We start from the raw sequence: 18,557 nt of genomic DNA, 5'->3' as shown, positions 1-18,557 counted from the left end.
ATGAGTAATAGCTGTTGACAAATACTGTAAGATGAGCACACTCACTTGTTATATCACGTACTGATAAACGGGTCTTGTCATATGAGACATTCACCTTACGAACACGAACAATCACAAGCCATGACGTCTTAAGACTGCTGCAACGCAGTATTTCAAGTGTCAAGTGTAGCGCCCCATTGATGTAAGACTCTTGTCGACGTAAAAGTTGACATATGTACATTGAAACACAATAATGGCATCTGGATCATGACAGGATGTGTATGAAAAATAGAAAAACTCAACTGCGCAAATTTATAGGCTCTAACGCTAACGAAAGCTGTATGCTGAAAGCGCTAAGCATGTGAGCATAAGAAATGCGCATTGAATAGCTTGTGTAAATTTAACTCAGCGTTCTAATTTTGAGTTTCCTCAGAAAATTTGATTTCCTCTTGAAAGCTGTAAAAGCTGTCAAACCGTTGCAGTTCGTGGTCAGTCCCATCGAATGCAAAAATTAAGTCATCAACATAACAGGTGTAAAAGAGTATCTTACTATTTAACTCTGATTTAGTCATGGAGAAGCCATCTTCTAGGAAGCTATTAAAATTATCGGTAGGACACGGGGTAAACGATTACCCATAGTTAGGTCATAGCACTGAACATAAAATATACCCTACAAAGTAAATGTACTCAAGCATTACTTTTAATAAGCTCATAAGTTCAGCGATTTGCACCTCTGGGAGTTTCTTTGTCCAACAATAGGTTCTTTTCAAATTTATTAAGCGTCAAATGGATAGGAACATTCGTGTCAAGGCTTGTAGTATCGAAAAAGATCGACCTAGTGTGAGGTGCACATTCAAGCATTTTCATTTTCTTAACCAGATCTAGACTATTTTTAACAGAAAAACTACAACAAAGGTAAAACCAAATTCTTTAACTTTGCATTGCTAATGCCTACCTACCTTGTGGTGAACACTACCCATACTGTTAAAGTCGGGCGGACCGGTTGGTTACCCTTATGTATATAAAACTGGCTTCTCAAAACAGGATGCTTAGATTCATGTTCATGAACCACATTTTCTTCTGAAATTTCCCTATATATTTTGCGTGTTGCTTACACAATTCCGAACCTCTTTTTGCTAATTAGCGGTGAGGTCTGTATGAACCTCGGAGATGTCATTTTCCTCAAAACACTTTATAATTATAGCTATATACTCGCTTTTATGTGCAACGATGACTGTATTGTTTTTATCTGACTTCGTATCAAAGTTTCACCGGTCTTCATTTTTCGGTTAATATTCTTAATCACCTTCTTCTCTTTAGTGCAGATATCACAGATAGTTGAAATTTCTTTTTCTGTATTGTTATTACATTCATGTGTTATTGTAATTAGTTGGGCCTCTGACACCGTCTAAACCAATTTTAGGATCAATTGCATTCTATTGTAGACCTAGGAATTATATTGCACGTTAAACCTTTTTGTAAAATTCACTCTTCTTCGTGCTTACAGTTTGAGCATTATCAGACGAATAACCTGAAGCGCAGTCTCAGTTGCAGGTGGCCTATCCAACGGGCTCCAGGTGATACAAAATTAGATTTTTAGTTTTTCGCGTAATTATTGACCGAATTTAACAATTTAAAATACTGTCACAATCTATTCAGTAAGAGGTGTAATCTTATGTTAAAAGTTTAACACAATAAGATAAGTATTACAATTGGGAACGACGTTTATGCCCTGTGGCAGTATAACTCAAGGTGTGCAAATTCCGCAGACTGTATTCATCAAATATTTAACAATGAGAGCACTTAGCAGCTTCGGACAAACCGTACACATTTATCAAAACATTTTCTGGTCGAAAACCCCCAAAAATGAAGAAACGAAAAAAGTTTATCGCTTACTACATTTTTAGCATCAGTTTATTACTTCTTTACTACTAACTCTATTGCAGATAGTATCCCGGCACGACTGACTGTACCTGCAAAACTACGCTGTCCAGTCACATTAATGTGACCACCACCTATGTTCGACGACAACGTGCAATAATCACTCACAGACGGCAGATGGTAGCACAAGAAGTGACATCCCCAAAAACAAAAGTTTTTCATGTTAGTTGCATTGTGCTGCCACCTACTGCTAGCCACGTACTCCATATCAGCGACCTCATGGTGAGATAGCAGAATGGGGCGCTCTGAGGAACTCACGGATTTCGAACGTGGTCAGGTGATTGGGTGTCACTTGTGTCATACGCCTTACGCGAGTTTTTCACACTCCTAAACTCCCTTAAGTCCATTGTTTCCGATATGATAATGAAGTGGAAACGTGATGGGACACGAACAGTACAAAAGCGTGCAGGCCTACCTTTTCTGTTGACTGACAGAGACCGCCGACAGTGGAAGAGGGCCGTAATGTGTAATAGACAGACATCTATCCAGACCTTCACACAGGAATTCCAAACTGCATCAGGGTCCACTGCAAGTACTATGACAGTTAGGCGGGAGGTGAGAAAACTTGGATTTCATGGCGAGCGGCTGCCAATAAGGCACACATCACGCCGGTAAATACCAAATGACGCATCGCTTGGTGTAAGGAGCATAAACATTGGACGATTGAACAGTGGAAAAACATTGTGTGGAGTGACGAATCGCGGTACACAATGTGGCGATCCGATGGCAGGGTGTGGGTATGGCGAATGCCCTGTAAACATCATCTACCAGCGTGTGAAGTGCCAACAGTAAAATTCGGAGGCGGTGGTGTTATGGTGTGGTCGTGTTTTTGATGGAGAGGCTTGCACTCCTTGTTGCTTTCCGTGGCACTATCACAGCACAGGCCTACATTGATGTTTTGAGCACCTTCTTGCTTCCCACTGTTGAAGAGCAATTTGGGGATGGCGATTGCATCTTTCAACACGATCGATCACCTGTTCATAATGCACGGCCTGTGGCGGGGTGGTTACACGACAATAATATCCCTGTAATGGACTGGCCTGCCGAGAGTCCTGACCTGAATCCTATAGAACACATTTGGGATGCTGTGGAACGCCGGTTTCGTCCCAGGCCTCACCGATCGGCATCAATACCTCTCCTAAGTGCAGCACTCCGTGATGAATGGGCTGCTATTCCCCAAGAAACATTCCAGCACCTGATTGAACGTATGCCTGCGAGAGTGGAAGCTGTCATCAAGGCTAAGGGTGGGCTAACACCATATTGTATTCCAGCATTACCGATGGAGGGCGCCACTAACTTGTAAGTCATTTTCAGCCAGGTGTTCGGATACATTTGATCACATAGTGTATGTAATCCGTGGCGTGGGGACACAGAAAACAGTGCAATGTTTGTCGTAATGCGGAAATGGAGCGATTTATCTGACGCCCAAAAGGGCATGATCATTGGGTTTCGGGACAGCGGTGGAAGCATTTCAGAAACGGCTAAGTTTGTAAACTGTGCGTGCTGCCATGGTTAAGGTATACTGTGCAGGGCAAAATGATGCTATCCGAAAGCGCGCCGACGCAACTGTGGTGCACCACGGGTCATTGACGACAATGGCGAACGACCGCTGCGGAGATGTGTACCGGCGAATGGACGTGCAACTGTTGAGCAACTGACTGCCCAGATGACTTAAGGGGCTACCAGCAGTGTCTCTTCAACGACTGTTCAGCGAACGTTTTCCCCTATGGGACTCCGCAGCAGGTGCCTGGTTCGTGCACCCATGCTGACTACTGTTCATCGGCCACGAAGGCTGCAATTTTCACGCCATCATCGCAACTGGACGTCCACTGAATGGTGGCAGCTGGCCTTTTCAGATGAATCAAGCTTTGTGCTCCTTTGGACAGGTAGCCGTTGCATCGTCGGAAGGGTCTAGGCCAGAGGAGGTCGCACTATGGTATGGGGAATGTTTTCGTGGCATTCCCTCGGTGATCTCATTGTTCAGGATCGCACAACGAACCGATACTAATATGCATCTATTCTCGGGGACCATGTACACCCCTGTATGCAACTTGTTTTTCCTCAGCACGATGGCATCTACCAGGAGGACAATTCAACGTGTCACACAACTCGCAGTGTTCGTGCGTGTTTGGGAAAGCATCAGGATGAGTTTACCATGCTTCCCTGACCACGGTAGTGCCCAGCTTTAACCGAATAGAGAATCTGTGGTATCACCTCGATATGGCTCTTCGACCCATGGAACCTCACTCGAGAAACCTAGGACAGATGGCCACGGTACTGGAGTCACCACGGGTCCACATCCCTTTCGCCGGCCTCTATGGTTGAGTGGTTCTAGGCGCTTCAGTCCGGAACCACGCGGCTGCTACGGTTGCAGGTTCGAATCCTGCCTTGGGCATGGATGTGTGTGGTGTCCTTAGGTTAGTTAGGTTTAAGTAGTTCTAAGTTCTAGGGGACTGATGACCTTAGATGTTAAGTCCCACAGTGTTTAGAGGCATTTTTGTACATCCCTGTCGGTGCCTTCCACGACGTCACTTACCCTCTTCCTGCACTTCTCGTAAAGGTCTCCGCTGTCACCACATCAATGTGACTGGACAGTGTATATGCTACAATAGTACGACACATAATTCAAGAGGTATGACGTCATGCATAATGGCTAGCGTTAAAAATTAGCTTTTGCTTAAAGCAGGTTGCAAATTATCCGGACTAATCTTAACGGGTGTTTCATAATGAGAGTAGTTCGCGGCTACCAAGAATTTTGAAACATAATTCCAAGCCTTTCTTAAATCTTTTCTCGCTTAATTCTTAATGTTAGACATTTAATACATATACTCACTTGTAAAATTATCAGACTTTTGACTATTTCATACAAAGAACTTCCATTTTAAAGAATCGAGGATGGAGGAGCTCACTGCTTTTCTACTAACTCGCATATTTAGCAGTCCAGGAAACACTGTAGTTTTACCAATCATCAGGTAACTCAAGTTTGTTTCGTTATCACACCGTTTATAGGGAAATATTCCATTTTCTTGGAGGGGCAGCGGCTTTTGAGCTGTCCAGGAGTTAACATAGAAGTGAAGCTTTAATAAGCCATGCGCGGATCGACAGCAGCTGGGGAAGGGGGCCGGCCTGTGTGGCCGTGCGGTTAAAGGCTCTTCAGTCTGGAACCGCGTGACCGCTACGGTCGCAGGTTCGAATCCTGCCTCGGGCATGGATGTGTGTGATGTCCTTAGGTTAGTTAGGTTTAATTAGTTCTAAGTTCTAGGCGACTGATGACCTCAGAAGTTAAGTCGCATAGTGCTCAGAGCCATTTGAACCATTTTTGGGGAAGGGGGGTGGATGGAGGGTATCAATATGTATAAATATATCAAAATATAATATAAATATATCAATATATACAAATAAATAGCAACTTCAAGAATGGCGAAGAATTTCAGAAAATCATAAGCTGAGTTTAATACAGAATAACAAGTTTGTTTGTGTGGCCATCCTCCGCAGCAAGCATATAAATACTTGTTTTGCAAGTAAAACTGCCTTTTCCTGCTGCTAGTTACTTTATTTATCCCATTCCCGTTTCGCCTTTTCCTGTTCTAAGACATCATCAGGGCATCTATAACGATACAGTTTTGTTAGTTTTAGATTATTAAACAGTTCACTGCGCGATTTTTTTTGTAAAAATAGTAATTACTTACGATTTGCTGATCTGCGTTTCCTCACATCTCGTCTGGAGGTCGCACTACCACTTTTATCACTGCCATATAATCACAACTTTGTGTTCTGGCCTTCCTCATACTGTTCCCCATTGTCTCAGTCTTTTTTGTGGTGTACTTTTGTTCTTTTGTCACTCGATACAACTATTTCGTCGTACAATGTTTTTCACAAGGTAAATATTGCAACTCCGTTACTTGTTTCATCCTCTTTGGTATGTTTACCTATTAGTTGCCAACCTAACGAAGTATATGTTCGAGACTAACTTCTATTTATGATGTTTATACCGTGTGTGTGTGTATGAGTGAGAGAGAGAGAGGGAGAGAGCCGACGATTTTTTTTTATTTTGGGGGGAGGGAGGAGGGGTGGTCTAGCTGTTAGCGAGTGGTTGGAAACTTTGGTGACAGCTGATTTGACCTTTCGATTCAATATTCTGTGGAGGGGTTCATGGATGAATGAGTGTAGAGATGTTGGGTTCTATTATTATTATATTGGACAGTATTATTATATTAATCCTTTTTGCGAACGTTATTCTATTATTTTATCTATTAGTGTAAATAATGAATTGATTGGCATGTGTACTTGGTCATTCAACAAGATTTTTCCTTCTTATTGGTTTTCTGTATGTGGTAATTTTCTTGCATGGTTAGGAGGAGTTTTTTATTGTTTATTCTAATTATTTTCATGTCATCTTCTCTAGTGATTGGTTTGTGGTCATTTTTCTCTTAGGTGTTCTGCAAATGTGGAGTGGTTTGTCGCATATTTCCAGGCTCTCATGTGTTCCTTGTAACTGACATCAAATGTTCTCCCTGTTTGACCTATGTATGTGCCTTCACAAGTGTTACACTGTAGTTGATATATACCTGCTTTCTGGTTTTTGTCAGTTTTGGAGTGTATTTTTGTATTGAATTGTCTGTTGAGTATGCTATGTTTACTCCCTGTCTTTTGAAAATGTTGGTGATTTTAAGTGTGATTTTGTGTTTGTATGTCATTGTGTACCATCTTGTGTTTACTTTCATCTTTTTCTGATTATCCTGTGTTGTCGTTATGGGACTGCATGTTTGTGTTTGGTTCTGTTACGTTGTTGTCTGTAGTTTTGGAGCTTTCTGCTTTTATTTTACTGTTAATTTTGTTCTTTGTTTGTGACTGTGTTATTATTGTAACCATTATTTTGTGCTATCTGCATTATTATGTCCAGTTCTTTTTGGTAGCTTTCGTGGGGAAATACAGAATTTAAAAACTATGGGATCGACAAGGGATTATCCGTAGGGAACAGATAATCTCACTATAAATTTCCAAGACAGCGGAGTAAAAGAAGAGTTGGAACAAATCAAATATGGTATACACACTATCTGAACAAAAATATCCGGCTATCCGGATACCCTGACGTAATCGGAATGGAGTCGCGGACAGTGTCCACATGACATATTTTGCGGTATCAAGGAGTGCGGGACAAACTTTGCATACACTTTTCTCTGCTTCAAAAGATTCGGTCAGTCTCTTGAACACTTGCTTTAGAGATGTCCAGCTCGTTGCTGCATTGCAATTTGTGATACAACAACATTGATACACTATGGTCAGACGTCCAATACTTAAAACTGGCTGCTCACAACTGACTAGTGGGACGCACGTCTATTGTTTACAGTTTTTATTCAAACTGCCACCTTAGCTACCACTCCGACCGTCGCTTGTGTTTCAGGAATGAAATCGGCTTCGGAAATCTTTGGACGGATGGTGTATATTGGCTTACAAATATCCTTCCAAAACTCTCTTATGTGTTCAAAGCTCCACAAAGTACGGTCAAATCGAGAGAGTCGCGTACTGCAAGTATCTAGATGAGATTATTGAACCTACTGATAAAAATTGCGCAAAGGAAAAATTCATGACTTCTACACGAAATTTGTCTCCATAAACACAAAAATCACGCACTACAGGTTAGTTACCAAACCAGGAGACCTGAATGTCAGAGCAACTGGAAATAAGAGGAACGCAGAATTATCATAAATACTCTAGAACGGAAGATGGTTACAGACTAAAATATCGGGAAAAGTACCAGAAGTAGCCAAAGTATTGGCAGGTGTCGAAAAAAATGTATTGTAATTTCATGGCATATGCACAGACTCCCAGCAACAAAACTTACAAAACTGCAACAGGCACAAGCATGGTTCTAGGCGGTTCAGTCCAGAACCGCCCTGCTGCTACGGCCGCAAGTTCGAATCCTGCCTCGGGCATGGATGTGTGTGATGTCCTTAGGTTAATTAGGTTTAAGTTGTTATAAGCCTAGGTGACTGATGACAACGGGAAAACTATACCCTTCATTCGCTAAAAAAAAAAATAAAAAATAAAAAAAAGTGAACCTGCGAAGAAAACTGAAGCAAAACGTTTTGAAGAAAGAAGTAAGATTCATGGTGGTATAACTGAAATCTGGCTGAAAATTGATATATTTGAATCATAAATCTTTGTGTGAGCTAATAGTGGCCAATTGCACCTAATAAATTAATATGCGGGGTTATTCTTCACTACCTCTGAGATTTCAGAACACGACCGAGAGGACTACAAGACTAGAAAAAAGAAACACATATCAGTGGATAAAGCAGTTCTCCAAGTTTTAACTCAATATGTGCACTGTTTGTGAAGCGGTAGGCCTGCGATAGTCGAACTCTTGCCACACACGTCCCAAAACGTCGAGCACGATATTAGCGACCGCAAAAACTTATCCTTTCTTGCAACTCTTCCAAATTAATGGCAGTGTAGGCAGGAACAGATCATCTTTGACAAAACTCTCTCTCACAAAAAAATCACGTGGAGTTAAGTCAGGTGATCTTGGTGGGCGCAGAAGAAGAGGAGGGTCATTATAGAAATCACTTAGATAAATTAAGGTATGGTACAGCCAACCAATGGTGTCATATGTAACCAAAAGATAAACTGAAGTGTTATGGGACTGATGGTATACTCAGTCAATGCATAATGTCATGTCTAACCAAAAGAAGGCAGACTGTTGTACTTAGTAATTCAACCACTGTAGTCCAGAGACATTATTCTCACGAACGAGAAATCACGTATGGGATTCCCCAAGGTTCAATCTCAGTTCCGCTGTTGTTCCTCATATATGTAAATGATCTCCATGTAATATACAACAAGACGAATTAGTTCTTTTTGCAGAAGAAATGGTAAACAGTGTTTTTAAAAGTATCATAGACTTGTTTTCTGTCAATGGACTCACCCTTAATTAGAAAAAAAAAAAACATATTCTGTTCTGCAAATCGGGGGGTACGATAAGTGTAATAACACATGGTAAGGAAATAATAGAGTGGAAATTTCAAAATTCTTAAGTAGCCGTATTGATGAGAATTTAAACTGGAAGAGGCATATTTTGGAACTTCTGAAACAACTTAGTTCAGCCACATCTGCATTTATAATCACTGCAGATATTGATCAAAAGTTCTGGGTAACACAACTTTGAAAAGGAAAGTCTTCATTGTTCAAATAAGCGCTGTGAGAGTAATATGTGGTGGTCATCCACTATGATCTTGTAGACATCTGTTTAATAAGCTTGGTACTCTGACTACTGCCACACTGCGTATTTACTTCCTCAGGAAATTTGTTGTGAATAATCCCTTGCAGTTCAAAAGGAACAATGATGTATGTAACTAAAGTACCAGAAGGGAAAATGACAATCATTACTCCACATTAAGGTTGTCTTTAGCACAAAAATTTTTGATGACGTACCTAGCGATATAAAATGCCTGACAGACAGCACCCCCCCCCCGCCCCCCCCCCCCCACATTCTATCTTGGTGGTCCTGGACAGATTGCTTTCTTCGCACCACACAAGCATCCAGTCTCATGGAATGTGTTGTACCAACCACAGATTATTTTCTCTGCCGAAGCTTTAATCTGAACTGCTGAACTCTCACAACTGACTCATCTATAGCGAATTCTGTGGGCACAAGACACGCGCATTTTTGACTCCTAGTAGTGCACTCCGCAAGTATGCCATGCATGGCGCTTATTGTGAATCGATAATTGGAGAGAGAATCTACCTACTGATATGTGTCATTTTCAGTATGTCTTGTAGTTTTGGCATAGTAATCTTCTGAAGCCTCGGAGGTAATTATGAATAAACCCGTATACAAATAAATATATACCATATTTGAGGAACAAATCAAAATGTGTCAATTAAGTCATGCTACACACATACAATCAGGTACATATTATACATACGTAGGGCATCATATTTTAATCTGAGATGTGTTGTCGCAGAAATAAAAAGTAATAGCTCCATTTTGAGCAAAATTTTCATGAACTGAGGCAAATTCAGGAAAGAGTGATGCCTTCATGTATATTTCTGATCTGTCTGAGCTACAATGTTCACTGGGGTGTGCATGAAGGGATCTGAGGGCCAATTCTCAGTCAGCATGCCACTGTACTGGATGGCAGTGAATGAAGTGTACAAACAATAAACTTTCACCTGATGACCTAATTATTGTGAACGTTTCATGATACAGAAATATTAAGGAAAGAAAACAATATCTTTAATTTTTCTCAAAAAGAATATATATATATATATATATATATATATATATATATATATATATATATATATATATATATATATATCACCCCCATACACATATATACATATATATATCTGTGTGTATATGTGTGCATCTGAAATCTCCTTCCAAACCTCTGAATCCATTTCAACGAAATTTGGCACAGAAACATCAGGCCTCAAGAAAATCAGTACTGTGGGATTTTACAACCTCTTAGCTCCAATAGGAGTGGAGACACAGGCAAAGACGTGTTCTTTCCAACCTTCTGTGGTATAGGCCACCTTGCAAAACAGACATATTGTATGGGAACTGTATCGGCCTGCCAAATCAACCTGCTTTTCAGGGCACATTTCAGGAGCAAGAAATTGTTTTTCTCGATGCCGGCATGTAGGCTGCCCTGCATGACAGGTGTGTTGCACAGCTTGTGTTATCGACCTGCTCTTCGCGGTGTCCTATACAACAGGGGCAAATGAACGACTTTCAAGCCCCTGATTCATAGCCTACCCAGTATGAGAGGTGTGTTTTGGGATTAGTGCTGGCCTGTTTTACTGAACCATCTTGCAAGGGATACTGATTAGCATGGCTAAGGTCAGGTTGGGATGGACAGAGGAGGGGATGGACAGAGTGACAGAGGAGGAAATGGACAGAGACAGGGGAAGAGGGGTAGATAAATGAGGCAGGTGGAAGGTATGGAGAGGTATTGAGCAGGTAGAAAAGGAAGAGGGGGGAGGCAGAGATGGAAAGACAGAAGGGAAGGAGGACATGGTCAGAGGGAGGCTAGAAGGATACAACTAAAGAGATGGGGTAGAGGAAATGGACAAAGAAAGGGGGAGGCAGAGATGGACAAAGGTAGTCGCGAGGAGGAGGATGTAGACAGACAGAGGTGAGAAGATGAAGTGGATAGACAGAGGGAGGAAAAGTTGGACAAGGAGAGGGAGAGGAGGAGTTGTGTTCAGTATATGTGTCGAACACATAAGCAGGCGAAGCAGTGGGTAAAAGGCTAGTATTTTTCTGTTTGGAACGCTCCAGAGACAAATCAAAAGTAGATCCAGCCTTCTGATTCCGACGAAGGTTTTTGGGGAGATTTTCTAGTTTATAAGGCATGTGCCGGAACTGATAGTCCGCTCCAGAATATTCTCAACAGCAATCCACTGCCCCAGTCTTAGGCTAGTGCAATGTGGCTCGTAAGATCTGAGATCTGTAAGGGGCAGAGCTCTCAAACAACCCGCTTTGTCCATTAGGACATGCAATGAACTTAAAGAACGTTATGTTTCGATGTAAGACACTATGACCCATATACAGCCTCTAGAAGTGTGTAATACGGAATACAGGGGAGCAATGAGACTGGGGCAAATCGGCAATATTGCAGGATTACCGACAACAAGGCAGCCCTTGGCATCTCAAGGAAAGAAAACAAGGATAAAGACTAACTACAATGCAGAGGAGGCTTTTTTTTTATCAAAGTCATAGAGGGAACAAGAAAGGGGGGGTTGGGAGGGGGGGGGGGTACTTGGCCCCACCCTGACCCCACTGGAATCTAAAGTACGGAATTTTTATTCATTTATTGAGTGGATAATCATCCATTTAATAGGATATAATAAGTTTTTCGTGTGACCAATAGAGTGTAGTTCTTATGAGATGACATATCTCGAAAATGAACAACTCATTTATGTCACAGATGACAATTTTAAAGCCTTGCCTCCCCCCCCCCCCCACCCTCCCCCGCCCTTCCCCTTGCAAAAAAATTCTGCGGTCTCCCCTATGACCTTAGTATTGGTCGACATAAGCAGGTCAAGTGCCGCTGCTGCTAACCACTAGAGAACTTCGAAATGCCAGTTGAAATTCCTCAATAAATTACTTGTATTTGGCGGGATCGATGACAGCCACCGATCGCGTATAATGTTGCCACAGATTTAGATATCGTTGGTATGTCGGGATCTCAATGAACTTGTCAATGTAATTACTTGATGTGAAGAACCAGGAGCATACATTGCTGCAAGGGATCATGTACAAACGGCACTAACTAATATAAATTACTTACGTCTGAAATGAAACAGAGCATTCGATCACGCCATAAATCCTACGCTCATTGGCAGCAATCCTTTACCTATCCAGTACTGCTGAGACGAGAAGCAATGAAAATATGGGCGCACTGCACTGGGAATGGGGATACGAACTGCATTGCCAGAGAAACGATATATCTAATATTTTCAGCAGATAGCAACAATTTCAAATCGCATGTCATTCCGTTAATAGCTAAACTTTTCAAGACGCTTGTGATTTAAAAGGTAAATTAGTTTGGTGACAAAAATATAGCTTAATGCATGAAATCCATCTTTAATGAGTAAAAAGTCCTATAGAAATGTATTATGTCTTACAATACGTGCATGAGAACCCACCGTGGTGATATAATCAACTGGTCGAAAATTATCTATAGTGCACTTCGCGCAGAAAATTCGTAGGAGAATGTATAAGCTGTAGTATTCGATTCCCTTGTAATTACGATATTTATAAAATTCATATATGGAGATGGTATCTGTTCCTTCGGACATGTGCGGAAGAACAGGTACCATCGGTGACCATGCAGTGCTCTAGAATGAAATGATAATTAAATCAAGACCCTACGCTGCCGACAGGCGTTGATATACATCAACGGGGACAGTTGAGAATGTGTCTTCTGACCGGGACTCGAACCCGGGATCTCCTGTATACACGGCAGACACTCTATCCATCTGAGCCACCGAGGGCACAGAGGCGAGAGTGACTGCAGGGACTTATCCCTTGCACGCTCCCCGTGAGACCCACATTCTCAACTTTAACGTCCACACACTACATTCGTAGTGCCCCTTCTCATGTCTGAAAGAACAGATACCATCTACATCTTCATATAGTTGTGGTTAACCAGCCATTGACCTTCTTCTTCTGTGCGGATGCACACATATTGCCCGAACTCTTACGGGAGTAAGATTGTCTGGCGCGAGTAATGAGTGTAAAGGGCAAGGGCACTACGAATGTAGTGTGTGGACATTAGTTTGGAATGTGGGTCTCACGGGGAGCGTGCAAGGGATAATTCCCTGCAGTCGCAATATACTCTGTGCCCTCAGTGTCTCAGATGGATAGAGTGTCTGCCACGTAGGCAGGAGATCCCGGGTTCGAGTCCCGGTGGGGGCACACATTTTCAACTGTCCCCATTGATGTATATCAACGCCTGTCGGCAGCGTAGGGTCTTGATTTAATTATCATTTAATTATAAAATTCAGGCTTCTACAGCACAAAACACTTCACACGGGCCGTGATAATTAGTTTCGAAGACTATCCTGAATATTATTTTCCACTGTGTTTGTTTTACGATGTACTACACAATGTTATTCAGACGTACATGCACGTTTGAAGGAGCAGACATAGCTACGATTTACATACATCTGAGTGAAATGGAAGAAATGTATTCACGATTGTGAATACGATTAGACTTCAGCTGCACAATGTATTGGTAGCGTGAAAATTTGTGCTAGACCGGTACCCGAACACGGATTTCCCGCTTTTCGCGAGCAATCTCCGTAGCCACTTCGGCTATTCGAGCTCACCTCCCAGAACGACGTAAACCCCCATTTGTCACTGTGTGTCCACCTCCTGCACTCGCACAGCTGCTGTGATCTACGCACAGGTAGAGACGTGTTTACTATCGCTACCTGTCTAGCTATGTAATACTATTTTGGAGACACACAACACAAACAGTGTTAGATGCCTAGACAGTCCGCGATAATGATATAAAGTCTCTCCCTGTGCAGCAATTGCAGCAACTGGGAGTGCAGGACATGGTTACATGTTGACATATGGAGGGTTTGGGTCTCTCCGAGAGACGAGCACGGATAACCGAAGTGGTGAAGGTGATCGCTCACGTAAAGCAGTAAATCCGGTTTCGAGTCCCGGTCCGGTGCAAATTTTAATATGTCGTCATTAAACTGTGTAGCTGACATCTCATCGTATTTGCAATCGCGAATACATATCTTCTATCCCGAATATAGCTACAGTGTCCAAAATCTTGGTGGGACCAGCGGAGTGAAATAAGTAATTCTGAATACGAAAAATCAGGAGTAAGTCAATTACACAGAACAGAGCATTACAGCACGTCATTAAGACAACGTCACAGAATACACAAAACATAGTCATAGAGGTCTATTACACTCCGCGCAGTATACTTTGCCGCAGACACCTGCACATACGAAATACATCTTTCATATATCCCCAACAAATCTCCATTTCACTAAACACCTGATAATTTATATTGTGTGGCCACAGAAAGGTCCCATCGATTTGACGCCTGTGTTTTGGTTGTCAGGTATCGGCAGAACTCGGAACTTCGATGATGGCTTACCTTCTGACTGCTATCACTGCGCTACTGTATTTCACAGTTTCTTCTTTGCTGACTAGGGATGGACACATTCGTGTCGCTCGCCAATCGTCTTGCCCCAAACTGATCCTCAGCAAGGAGAAGGGCCATTGCAGAGACCCCAGTATTGTTGAGAACTGCGCCACGCCCTGACTTCTTGTTTACTTTAAGGGGCCCCACGCACGAGCAATGGGTCGCAGCAATCAGTCGCGATGTCGCACGGTCTGCCTGCAGATCGCTCGATTGTGGGCCGATCGCTAATCGCAGCGATCGGTAACTGATCGCTTGGAATTCCACCGCATCCAGATGACTCGCACGTGATGCATACAGCTGCGACTCGTGTCCGTAGGTATTAACCTCGGCTATGTAGTTTTCTTTCATTTCGCTAGACCTGCGCTGAGTAAGGCCAATACGTTTGAATTCAGGGAGGACGAAACATTCTGAAAAGTGAAGTTTGTAATGGTTCTTTATTTACGTGACCATTTCGGCACTCCAACCTCAGTTCTCGATACCAGTAATATCGTACTACTTTTCTGCGAACTAACAGACATATTTTAGTGACAATATTCACATTTGGTTTTATTAATGTATAGGTACTCCGATGTATCGATATATTACATTGATATGGTTCTTGTGTGTATTCATTTCTGTGAGACTGTCATAATCTTTGACTTACTAGTAAGTGTTTTGGCGCGAATGCGCACAGAGCAGTCTTTGTTTCACTTTGTAGAAGTTAAGTTGTAATTTCGCTCTGTAAAAGAACAGTCAAGTCTTGTGTTTGGTTAAAGTGGAAATTAAATATATGAAGATTGATACAAAACTGTTTTCTTGATGATGTGACAATTAAGAAGAAGTATATGTGAATTTACGAGAAGTTTAATAAAAATGTGGATCGTGAACACCAAGTCAAAAATTATTTCTACCATACCATTGTTCTGATCAGGGATTGTTTGATCATTAAGAATTTCCTGAAAAACGCATTGTTAGGTCTTCAAATATTGCTAAAATACAGATCTGTACCTTCTAGCAGTCAAAGTGGAATCACCTTAGAATCAACAAGATGAGCCATAACAACTTCGACGAAATCTACGTGGGAATCCATTCAAGATAAGTGCCGAAATCAATGACTTTTTTACAGTGACTTCATTATTTCCATTCTGACGATACCATCCACATTCAATAACTTTGTTATTGCCCGATAAAGGGAACATGTGCTGCGTGAGCAACATTATTAATCTGATTTCTAAGCTACTTTGCAAGTGGTGGTATTGTTAGAAGTTGAGGCCGGAGTTGCTACTTATACTAAGAAGGAATCCAATTACATGGGGTCGACAAAAATATGGACGCACCAAAAACACAACATTACCATGCGTAATACGGTGTAGAAAAAGCATTCAAAACAGCTTCTAGTCGTCTCGGAATGGATAAACAGAGGTCCTATATGGTCTTCAAGACAATATTCCTGCAGAACTGTGGGCAATTTCAGGTAACGATGATGGTGGTGGATAGCGATCATGCATTCTTCTCTAAAGCAGACAACAAAGACTCAATGACACTGAGATCTGATGACTGTAGTTGCCATGGGAGATGCGAAAATTCATCTACGTACAGTCCGCAGCTCGTGGTCTTGCGGTAGCGTTCTCGCTTCCCGCTCACGGGGTCCCGGGTTCGATTCCCGGCGGTGTCAGGGATTTTCTCTGGCTCGTGATGACTGGGTGTTCTGTGTTCTTCATCATTTCATCATCATTAACAATGACTTGCAATATGGCGGCCGAACTTCCCCACATGGGGCCTCCCGGCCAACAATGCCATACGATCATTTCATCTACGTACACACAGTAGTGGCTGACATGCTCTGTGTGAATTGGCGTCGTGTCGTCTTGGATCACAGTGTCACCACTGGAGAACAGACAGTGTACCATAAGATGGACCTGATCAGCCGAAATGGTCACATAGTCCTTATCAGTAACTCGCCCTTGCGGAGTAACCAGGGGGCCCATGGAATATCACGATGTGGCCGCACAAATGATGTCTGTGCTGCAGCCATCTTTCACTCTTTGGACGTAAACGTGGCGAGAAGTTGCAAACAGTGTTAAACAAAGGCTCATCCGAACAAACGACTTTCTCCATAGTACAGGTTTCATGACTTCAGCACCACTATTTCGTGTTACGGGCATGTACATAACAGAAGAACGGCTTCAGAATACCAGCTCGCCCTGCAGTTCTGTGCTTACGGAGCTCCCTTCGTGTTGTTTCTCGAGTGTGACTTTCAGTTTTGCAGTTAATTTTGCAGCTGTCGTCCTCTTATTTTTTGTCACAATCCTCGTCAACGACCGTGCGTTACGAAGACTCAATGCATACTTTCATTCGTGTTGTGTGTCTGCCTCCGTAGTGTAGCGGTAGGATTACCGCCTGGCACGCAGGGGACTCGGGTTCGATTCCCGGCAGGGGACTGGGTGTTGTGTGTCCTTCATCGCCATTGACTCGCCGATGTGGCGTCACCTAAAAGGGACTTGCAATCCTGCCAACAATGTCATACGATCATTTCAGTTTCATTCACGTTGTGACATCGTGGATGATGCTCTTCCGCTTTCACGGTGCGGAATATAAATCTTCTACACGGTGCCTGTTGAAACACCAAACACTTGGAATACCTTGGTTATGGAAGCCCCACCATAGGACGACCAACACGCTGCCAGTTTCGATTTCTATTAATTCCAACACAGTGCATTCACAACTCCACAGGACATTGACCACGAACTGACTCTTGTAACGTATCGAGGACATTGCACAGGTGGCGTTCGTATTCAGACACAACAGCACAACCTGCAGGCTAGACTATTATCGGCAGTTGTGTTTCAAGCAAGCATTTCTCACTGTGTTGCCATAATTGTACTCGCTTCGGCGGTGCATATACTAAAATTGGAACGATACAGAGAAGATTAGCATGGCCCCTGTGTTCCAGTGGGTTTAAATTATTTTCATATAGAAAATTAAAAACGGAGACAAATCGGTTGAGTGGTTCTATAGATATTAGCACCAGTCCTACATCCGGTACTGAATTTTCTCATCTCAAACGGATATTACTATACAAGAAATCGCTTTTAAATATGGTACCTATTTCGTCCTCAATAATCATTAGTTGTGTAATAATGACAACAAAAATAATTTTATAATCATATATTAGGCCTACCTATAAAATGTATTTCAGACAAGTTCCTCATTCTATGCAGCTCTGACAAAGCAGATTTATTGTAGTGACTGTTAAATAGCCTCTTTAATTTAGTTCACAAATTGCAACATCTTCAAAATATTTCACGTTATTTGAAGCCATAGAACCATGCACCTTTCCGAATGTACTCCCCACCAAAAAATGATTCTACTTTTCATAATGAAAATTTTTTAAATTTTTTCGTCCCCTATAACCGAGAAATCAAATATCATTATTTTCATAGATGTAGCTTTAAAATGTTTTAACAGTTCTTCAATAATGATTTGTTTTCAAAAAACTTTCGCATCCTTTTTCACCCCCTTAGGATGGAATTTCTAAGAACCCCTCCGTAAACGATGCCTACAGCATAAGATCAACACTCTCCCCAAATTTCAAGTTTCTATCCGTACCGGTTTGGGCTGGGCGATGATGTGCTTGAGAATCAGTCATGAAATTTCCTTTTATATATAGAGATTCATTCACGTTCTTAATAATCTGACAAACGTAATAATTACGAGAAAGAATTATAACGAACCGCGTGTAGCAATCGGTTCTAAATGAATAACTGAATTCTATCATTTTGTTGTTCAGTTGAAGTACTGGTTTGAATCGGTATGGTACCAAAGACCTCCACGTTACATCTGCGTATGACCTCTTAGCAACAGTGCTGTCGGGGAGGATCATTCGACAAACATCCAACATCGGTAAAATACGGGGAATAGATTGTAAATTTCCTAGCAAACGATCGAAAACAGCAAAGAGGCATTTCGACGAAC

The 18,557-nt window shown here is 42.0% G+C and overlaps 1 pseudogene; it reads left to right on the top strand.

Moving 5' to 3' along the window:
* Positions 1-17,462: 17,462 nt before the first annotated feature.
* On the top strand, positions 17,463-17,552 carry LOC126196843 (U6 spliceosomal RNA; annotated as a pseudogene).
* The last annotated feature ends 1,005 nt before the right edge of the window (positions 17,553-18,557 follow it).

The sequence above is a fragment of the Schistocerca nitens genome, chromosome 7 (assembly GCF_023898315.1).
Source record: "Schistocerca nitens isolate TAMUIC-IGC-003100 chromosome 7, iqSchNite1.1, whole genome shotgun sequence".
NCBI lineage: Eukaryota > Metazoa > Arthropoda > Insecta > Orthoptera > Acrididae > Schistocerca > Schistocerca nitens.
This window is presented reverse-complemented; position numbering and strand designations above follow the sequence as displayed.